We start from the raw sequence: 10,752 nt of genomic DNA, 5'->3' as shown, positions 1-10,752 counted from the left end.
GAACATTGGCGGGGAGTCGGGGTGAGGAGGGGGGTATGGGGAAGGCGGGAAATACAATGGTGAGGGGGGAGGAATCGTAGTGTGGAGTGGAAGGGAGAGGGGAGCCGTTGTGGAGTGGAGTGGGGAGTGGAGTAAATCATCCATCTAACAGTTCTATATATAAACATTGGACGGAACCAAAGCTTTTAATGGCTGTATTATGAAGGATCTCATCCCCATCATATGTGATCATGACTTCAGTTCAAACAAATATTTACATGTGGGGGAGGCAATGATGAATGGCAGTAGTTGTAATTAATTAAACAAGCGATAATGAACATCGCTTGTTACATGTAGGTAACTGTAATTATATGTTAATTATATGTTAATGATAATAAGCATCGTAGAAAATGATAAAAAGAAATAATGCACTTCGCATTCTAAGAGTTGATTGTAATTAATGACACAGTACCAAAAACGTTAAATGCAAGTTATGAAGTTATTAGCAAAGTCAAATCGTATGTTTAAAACAATGTTAATGTAATGCATTAAGTAAGCATTTATTTCATATCGAATGTTTAAAAAAATTAACAGTTATGCTATAATAAGCAGCGATCTCATATCGAATATTTAAAAAATAAACAGTCATGCTTAAGTAAGAAGCGGTGGTATATCGAATGTTTAAAAAATAAACAGTTATGCTTTTAAGTAAGAAGCGGTGGTATATCGAATGCTAAACTCGACCATGCCTGCATGTTTAGCCAAGCGACAACTATATTGACTACATGTACGTCCGCTTCACAAACCTTGTTTTTCCCACACATTTTGTGCCGCTTTATTATTGTCCATAAACAACTTTAAAATTGTGGCTTCAGTATCGTGACCTGAAGAGAAACGAATCAAACTGTCTGACCACGTGACCCAGACAGCTCGTGCAAGTCTTGCTTGACGTCACGAGGAACCATACAAGTATTTTATCGTCTGAATATTGAACTATTTTTATTATAAGAGAGTCCATGTTCTGAAAATGTTCTGACGTTATACGTACGTCATCGTTTCTCTGCAAGAGTCGGGGGTAAAATTTAAACCTTCGTTGGCGAAAAAGGACCCCCCCCCCCCACACACACACAAATCAGTCACCGTTAATAGTTGTTTCCCGTAACACACAAGCAACCTAGAAAGCCGTCTATAGAACCAAGTAGCTTTCTATTTTCTTAAATTCGACTGTAACGCAGCTCGGAATAAGCTTGTTATTTTATTTTTCAACCCAATTTGGCGCCCCTAGTCGGCGCCCGGGGCGGCAGCCCCACCCGCCCTCCCCTAACTACGCCTCTGTAAGTTTATCCTTAAGGTCGTAAATAAACGGGAGGGGGTCGAGCTCGTGTGACGTTGTGTGACGAGGGTCTGGAGGCGGTCCAGATAGTATGACGACACACTGTTACAGAATGAAAGGTAATGCCAGAAACTAAATTTTTTAGCCGCTATCTCGCGCTTTACAAAAGACTTGTTGGTTTTGTAAATTCTAACAGAAATTGATTAATTTATATACTCAATGTTGACCAAGCTAAGTCAATATTTGAGAAAGTAATCAATGTTTTTTTGTTTGTTTTTCTAAATACTGTAATTCGGTGGGGTGTAACGCAATTGTAAGGTGCAGTGTTTCTTTCGGATTTTCATCCGACGGAGGGGCACATGAAACTTTTACAAGGGAAGGGAGGGGCGCTTAACCCCCCCCCGTCTCCCCCTCTCCTAAAGAGACGCCTGAAAAAACTCTATTAGGGTGAGTGTACGATATGTGACGTTAGCGAGGGGTGAGGTAGAAATAGTTTTAAAGAAATGTTACGACGTGTAGAAAGGTCATCTTGCGGGCAATCTGTGAGAGCCACGTGTGGTCATCACGTCTCAGCATTTCCCTTCCTGGTTCTGGCATCATTACCTCACGGCAGGTTTGTTAAACTGCTGGCAAAAAGGTAGGGGGGGGCGAGGTGCAGATGGAGGCGGTACTTCACTCCGGTCGTTTTTTATACAGGGGATCTGTTTCTCTTTTACCAAAAACTTTTGGAGGGAAAATTTTCTGGAACCAAAGCTTGTCTTAACGTGCCAGTTAAAAAAAAAAAAAAAAAAAAAAAAAAAAAAACTTGACGTCATTCTAGACACGTTTGCGCCTGCGCTCAGGAGGTCACGTGGTCAACGCGCGTCATGTTTTATTCATATCCAAAACAACATGGCGTCATCCCGCGGCTAATTTTAGCCTCGTTCTCAGCGCGGACGGAACAACAACATGGCCGGGATTTACGCTGGAGGGGGAGGGGAGGAGGGTGGTGACTTTGTCAGAGATGGAAAAACAAATCGGTACCTGTTAATGATAATTAGTATAACAAGCAAAGTGGTAATGAACAGAGCGTGTTTAGAACTCCCCCGGCACTTCTTGTTAGTTAGGTTTTTCCTTCCCAACATAACTTACTCAGATCTATCTAACATCGATTTACAGTAATTTACACAAACCGGCCTCTGCTTACAACTAGTGACAAGTAAAGTTCCCGGACCTGACGATCCCTAAAGTAGATGAAATAGAGTTCCTCTGTTTCCTGACCAACAGTGTTTTTTCCAGACTTTTTTCTCCGGGGAGGGGGCACTTGAAATTTTGGGGGGGGGGGCGAGTCCTCCCGAAGAGATTCCTGGAAGAAGCACTGCTGACCAAAGCCTTTACTTTTCCCTAGCCTGAGCCAGATACTCATTAGAGCTGAGTAGACTCAGGGATGCCTTAGAGATTTTAATCCGAGATCCGAACTCGAGATGTTCAAGTTAACGGTCGAGCGCTTTCCCATCGCACCATGCACATCCACACCTATAACTAACGTACTCACATTTGTTCCTGTCCCCCCCCCCTTGCCCTCAAAATAAACTTTACAGTATGTAACAATTTTCTTACAACAATTCAGATTTTACATCAACAACCCAACTGATCATTGTCACATTCCAAGATTAACCCTTTATCTCTGGCATGTCCCAACTCCTTCATAATTGATTGAAAAACATTTTTTGAAAAAAAAAACAAATGCGTAGCGTCCATACCGTATTTTATAATTTAATAAACATAATCTGAACGAAAGGCTACTATACGTTTAAAAAAAAATTACTATGCATTTCAATGCTTACTATAAAAACTGTCGAAGAATAATAAGGTTCGAAAATCAAGCAAATTAATATATTAGCAAATTAATATATTCGTATATTGGCAGAACCATCCGGAATCTGCCCCATCACAAACTGCCCTAACCTCCGCCGCTGTTAATCCCTTCTACCCCCCCCCCAGTACCCCAACATCTCCCCCCCCCCCCACTCTCCCCCACCCCATACAAATACCTCCAACACCATCTAACACCACCAGGACAGCACGAAGCCAACTTTAAATCCAACATTAAAACACCGCCCTAGACCCAGACCTCTCATCGTATTGACTTTGGACCGCTTCACATATTTCTTCGTACATTCCTTAAAAGGGGGCTGCAAAGTCTCCGGTGGTCACTCTTTGCTTAGACACACCCAAAAAAAAAAAATTTCGCCAAATAAACGAACGATCAGGTCGGGGATTGAAGCACTAAAAAATGTGTTCACTGTCCTCATTGATACCTAGTGCCCTCAGCCTTATTGGTTGGATGTGAATAGTTCGGGGCACATTAATGGGCATATGCCTTAGCCGTTAAATACATTCAGCCGTGAAATTTGTGCATTAGTCCATTTACACAGAGAATTGCAGGTCAGTACTTATGTTGTCTATCTATAATTTTTCCTTTTTACTTGATTTCATTTAACGTCGAAATATGTTGGCGCTATAAAGTGAAATACCTATTTATATTTCCCTGAGGAGTTTTGTATAAAGGAAATTGTTATAAATTATGATTTAGGTTAGGTTTTCGTACATACTAGGTTGAAGTCGAGGTTTACGCCCCCCCCCCCCCCCCGAAAAAATTCTACCGCCCCCCCCCCCCTCCCCTCGAACGAAATGAAATTCATATAATTTATATAGAAAATCTATACTTTTAACAGTGTCCGCCCCCCCCCCCTCCCCCGAAGAAAGTCTACCGCCCCCCCCCCTCCAAAAATTTCAAGTTGCCCTCCTGGAGATAAAAGTTTGGAAAAAACACTACTTCGTGCCATGGTCTGAGCAGCAATATTGACACATACGCACAAACACACACATATACGAACAATTACTTACTCACACACACTCACGCACACACAACTACTCACACACACACACGCACAATTACTTATACACACACTCACAAACGCGCACAATTACTTACACACAATCACACACACACACGCACAATTACTCACACACGAAGATTCAATACGCCCCAACAAGAACCAATAATGTCTCTCAATCATCCAAACGCGTCTATAAACTTTCCATTCTCTTTCTCTCACGCGAAAAGAAAACACATTAAAAAAAATATTTTAAAAATTCCTTCTTTGAATCGATTAATCACGTAATCGATACTCGCCAATTATACGACCATCGAGGATGTAATTGTTCAACACTTGCGATTATTTTATTTAAAAAAAACGTATCATCGATTACGGATAGACTCCAAGGCAAATGAACCGCTGGAGTTAATTGCCTAGCACATCGCTGGTTGCGCATGACTGGGCTTCTTGTAGATGGGAACATCCGGTTTTTTTAAGATGGCCGCGGTAGATGATACTTCAGTAGTGATGGTATGTGGGGTAGATGATACTTCAGCAGTGGTGGTGTGTGGGGTAGGTGATATTTGGGGGGTGATGGTATGTGGGGTAGATACTTGTGCTGATAACTGGGGTAGATGATACTTCAGCAGGGATTATGTGTGGGGTAGATGATACTTCAGCAATGATGGTGTGTGGGGTAGATGATACTTCAGCAGGGATTATGTGTGGGGTAGATGATACTTCAGCAATGATGGTGTGTGGGGTAGATGATACTTCAGCAATGATGGTGTGTGGGGTAGATGATACTTCAGCAGGGATTATGTGTGGGGTAGATGATACTTCAGCAATGATGGTGTGTGGGGTAGATGATACTTCAGCAGGGATTATGTGTGGGGTAGATGATACTTCAGCAATGATGGTGTGTGGGGTAGATGATACTTCAGCAATGATGGTGTGTGGGGTAGATGATACTTCAGCAGGGATTATGTGTACGGTGGATGATAGATTAGAGAAATGATACTTAAGATAGCTGAAAGCTGAGACAAAATGTAGTTTTGAGAAATATTTCAGAACGCTGGTGTCTCAGATAGATGGTGGAGGAGACTGATAAATAAATGAGACAGGATGTCTTTGAGACAGAGGCTAGTTGAGACAGATGATCTTTGAAAGTGATGATAGTTAAGACCGTTGATCATTAAGACAGATGTTAATAAGATCAGCTGATATTTAAGACAGTTGATAGCTGAGACAGCCAACCTAAGACAGTTAAAGTTGAGACAGCTTATAATAAAGATTGAGGGTAAATAAGACAGATGAAATTATAAGACAGATATACTATTTGGGGTTGCTTTTTTTAAGACAGATATAATAGTTGAGGCAGCTTATATTTGTCTTAAGACAGATGCTAGACAGTCTAAGAGAACTAAATAGCAGCAGATAGGAACCTGCAGTCTCTGGTTCCTTTAGTTTTCACGACGATACCATATGACGTATGGTAGATCTAAATCTCAAGGGATTAAATGCTTTAAAAAAACCTCAATATAGATCTAGCCCTAAGACAGTGGCTTCATCTCTCATCTGCTCCATGTTCTAACGATATTACGCGGGTCCCCCCCCCTCCTGTCTTTGACCAACAAGCTCCAGTCTCTTATATTGATATTTTTTTCCTATCAAGAGTGTGTTTAGGGGGGGGGGGGAATGAAATCTTCTTCAACTTAAGTTACTGGTAGTACATATTTATTTAAAAAAAAAATTATAGTTTACCAATACTAGCAAAATCCAATATCAACATCTCAAAACCTACCACACCAAGTAAAACCACCCCAAGACCAACCCCATCCAACATTTACCCCCCCCCCCCAAGGCCAACCCCATCCAACATTTACATCCTATGACCAACCCCATCCAACACTTACACCCCAAGACCATCAACAGCTCCCAGGTACCAATCGGTCTCCACCCCGAGATTCCTAAATTCCATTTCCGGTTCCTCGAAATTTGACTCGTCTGCTAGCTGCATCATATTTTCCCGCCCAGACGCAACTGTATCATTGGGCCTCTTCCGTGAGGCTAACCACACAACCACACCACAACCACACCACCAAACTGCCATACCCCAGACGCAACTGTATCAATGGGCCTCTTCCGTGAGGCTAACCACACAACCACACCACAACCACACAACCAAACTGCCATACCCCGGACGCAACTGTATCATTGGGCCTCTTCCGTGAGGCTAACCACACAACCACACCACAACCACACCACCAAACTGCCATACCCCGGACGCAACTGTATCATTGGGCCTCTTCCGTGAGGCTAACCACACAACCACACCACAACCACACCACCAAACAGCCATACCCCAGACGCAACTGTATCATTGGGCCTCTTCCGTGAGGCTAACCACACAACCACACCACAACCACACCACCAAACTGCCATACCCCAGACGCAACTGTATCATTGGGCCTCTTCCGTGAGGCTAACCACACAACCACACCACAACCACACCACCAAACTGCCATACCCCGGACGCAACTGTATCATTGGGCCTCTTCCGTGAGGCTAACCACACAACCACACCACAACCACACCACCAAACTGCCATACCCCAGACGCAACTGTATCATTGGGCCTCTTCCATGAGGCTAACCACACAACCACACCACAACCACACCACCAAACTGCCATACCCCAGACGCAACTGTATCATTGGGCCTCTTCCATGAGGCTAACCACACAACCACACCACAACCACACCACCAAACTGCCATACCCCAGACGCAACTGTATCAATGGGCCTCTTCCGTGAGGCTAACCACACAACCACACCACAACCACACCACCAAACTGCCATACCCCAGACGCAACTGTATCATTGGGCCTCTTCCGTGAGGCTAACCACACAACCACACCACAACCACACCACCAAACTGCCATACCCCAGACGCAACTGTATCATTGGGCCTCTTCCGTGAGGCTAACCACACAACCACACCACAACCACACCACCAAACTGCCATACCCCAGACGCAACTGTATCATTGGGCCTCTTCCGTGAGGCTAACCACACAACCACAACACAACCAAACCACCAAATGACCACACCACACAATTACACCACACAACGGCCAAACAACACCACAATACAACCACACCACACCACAACCACGCCACCAAACTGCCACGCCACACAACTACACCACCCAACGGCCATACAACACCACCACACTACCAAACAATCAACCAGCCCACGGCAACATCAGAAACTCAATCTCCGACCAAATTTTCTGTAATAAAGTCTTCCATTCTCGCTTAACTCAAATTTCGCCACAAATCTAATCCTCGTAAAGGAAATTAAAAAACGCTTGGCCAAGAGGAATAACTCATTATTTTGTCTCGCACTTTTAAAGCGTCATCCGATGTATTGTCGCCGGAAAAAAAAAGGATCAGTCTATTCAAGGTAATGGGGGGTGAATGGGTGCCGGATAGAACTTATCACTGAACTGGGAATTCCGGTGTTGTTTTTTTTTTATTTCCGTAGATCTTGTGGATGGTCTAGGAGACGGGGGTGGGTGAAATGTCTCGATGGATTAGCGAGCATCACTCTTTATTTTGCTCTTAATCACACGTGTCAGATTTTGGTCTGATGAAGGTCACTCTAAGGTTGACCTTGACCTTGACCTGTGGCAGGGAACGGTCGATAGGAGGGGTCACCACCGCCGTTTGACTCACAGCTAGACATCTTTTAATCAGAGGATCTCAGGAGGTGGCCGGGTAATAAAAGGACATAGATGGGGGGGGGGGGTGACATCAATGTGAGATTTGGAGGAGGGTCGATGGAGACATGGCGAGATACAGACACATTGAGACAGAGACACAGACAGACACAGTAAGACAGAGACATGTAGACAGAGAGTTATTGAGACAGAGACACATCTTGAGCCAGAAATATCGAGATAGAGACACATCTACACACTGACACATTGAGACAGACACACAAAGACACAGTGAGACAGAGACAAATCTACACACTGACACATTGAAACTGAGACACACACAGACACAGTGAGACAGAGACATGTAGACACAGAGTTATTGAGACTGAGACACATTTAGACACAAACACATTGAGACAGACTCGCTAAAAAGACTCAGAAACACTGAGACAGTGATATGTAAACAGAGACATATTCAGAAATAGACAAATCTAGACTCAGACACCGTGAGACAGGTACATGTAGACACTGACGCATTGAGACAGAGACACATCTAGACACTGACACATTGAGACAGAGACACGCACAGACACATTGAGACAGAGGCACATCTAGACACAGACGCATTGACACATAGACATCTAGACGCAGACGCATCGAGACGGAGACACATCTTGACCAAGACGTATCGAGATAGAGGACAAATATACACTTTGAACCAGTGAGACAGAGACACATCTAGACACATACAACTTCTCTGAGACATGGACACATACAGACATACATAGACAAGAAGCAAACAGCAACATCCACGGTGAACGATAAAAATTTACCAAGATAAATAATTATTGAGCAGGTACTTGGTTAATTAAAACGCGCACTTTTTTTTTAACTTTCTCATCGATTTTTAAATTTATGTTGACGCTTCACTTAATGCTCATAACTTATACGTGTTATGTTATTGTTGGCTTAACTATTTGTTTATACCGCATGTTCACAATGGTGAAGATTTGATTGACTTAAGATCGATGCGTACGATCACATAAGTGTAGGACCACACGTTACCCAATAGTAAGCCTTACTTCTTTGGGTGTGCCCGATAGCAGTGTATCTGTGTGGGGGGGGGGGGGGGGTAGAAAAGACATAAATATCATTAACGAAAGAGACGTTAGCAATGAAGAGTGTGATTGTCACGGAGGAATTAATTATTCATTAACATTCGCCTAGTTAGCTTTTAATAGTATCCTTCTCAGTGTAGTGGAGAATCGTTTCCTTTCTTTCCTATAACACTACAACGACTTTGTTGGTGACAAAAATAGAAATGACACATAGTTCAATCGTTCATACTTAAGTAAACATGGGCTAAACGTCAGAGGCGTTCGCAGGTTTTGGAGTTGGGGGGGGGGGGCGGGGCGAGGCGCGGCGCGGCGAGTGGATAAAAGGCGCCATATATATATATATATATATATATATATATATATATATATATATATATATATATATATATATATATATATATATATATATATAATCTACTAGACGTATGACTTTTCTTCGCTACGGTGTAAAATACATTTTAAAAGTACTCTTTCAAGAACAAAAAAGAACGAAAACGCAAATAATGTGCGACTCAAATCAATCGATCACACTAAACAAGTCACAAAATATACACACAGCACAAACGCAAACAAAACACAACAAGAAATGCAACATAATGTTTTGTAATCCTTTTGAAGAATAAAACTATCTAACATAGCGGGATATTAAAACGATTCAAGACACGCGAACCACATCAGGGGAAGCTATTACTCTCCTAACACAGATCAGTATAAGTCTTCACATTTAATTGTAATTTGAAAGACAATCAGATCAATAATTTCCCTTATTATGTAATATAATAACTTACTACACTTGGGTTTTACAAACAACTTCGTCTACTATTAGAATTAAATATATTATTTTTATAAATGCTAAAAGTCAAAGCGTTAAGAAAGTTCTCAAAAGAATAGCTTATGTAAAAACACGCTTTCCTTCAATCAGTTTTTGGCTAGACTGTAAATTTCTAAATAGTTTTATTTAATCAATGGACTGATGACTTTCATTCAACCTGATCATTTTTTTAATTTGCATCAACTAAAACTTGTTATTTAAATCACTTTGTTGTACTCACACCTTAAACCCATTATTACTTTTGTACTTTTCATTGATAATTGAAATTTATATAATTGCATCTAAATCTAATAAATAAATATTTTTTGGAAAGCAAAAAAAAAAAAAAAAAAAATATTTAATCAATTTAACTTTTTGTTCTTACCCTTCAGGTCATTATATTTTAGAATTAGCTACTGCACATTCTATTCTGTACAACGAGCCGACCCGCGGTGTATTGTAGCCGCTATTTAGTTGACGTTTTTTCTACTTTTCAGTAATTCATAAGTTGTGAATTCGACAGTACCAATGCTGCCACTTAAAATATTTGCTTTAAAACACTAAACCCCCCTTCGCCCCCCCCCCCCCCCACGTGAACCTCCCCCCCCCCCCCCCCCCCCCCCCCCCCCACGTGAAAGCAGCCTCCTCTTAGTTACCTCCTCTAAGTTTAAAATCGTTTCAAACTAAATTATCTGCCCCTAATAGCCCGTCACCAAACCCGGCTCTACGAATGTAAACATTTAGAGTGAACACCGCTCACCAGACCATGTGAGGGGGGTATGGGGGGGTAGCGATAGAGAGGAAGAGAGGAGACTGTAAGGCGCGCTTGCTGCTTGTTTTTCTAACGTCTCCCAGAAGAGAATTATATATATAGATTATTGTTAAGCATACAAATAATGTATGGGTTAGATTTTTAGGACACTGTAAT

The sequence above is a fragment of the Physella acuta genome, unplaced genomic scaffold (assembly GCF_028476545.2).
Source record: "Physella acuta isolate Inbredline_101_S28 unplaced genomic scaffold, ASM2847654v3 ptg000114l, whole genome shotgun sequence".
Taxonomy (NCBI): domain Eukaryota; kingdom Metazoa; phylum Mollusca; class Gastropoda; family Physidae; genus Physella; species Physella acuta.
The sequence above is the reverse complement of the archived record's forward strand: the minus strand, read 5'-3'. Positions refer to the sequence as shown.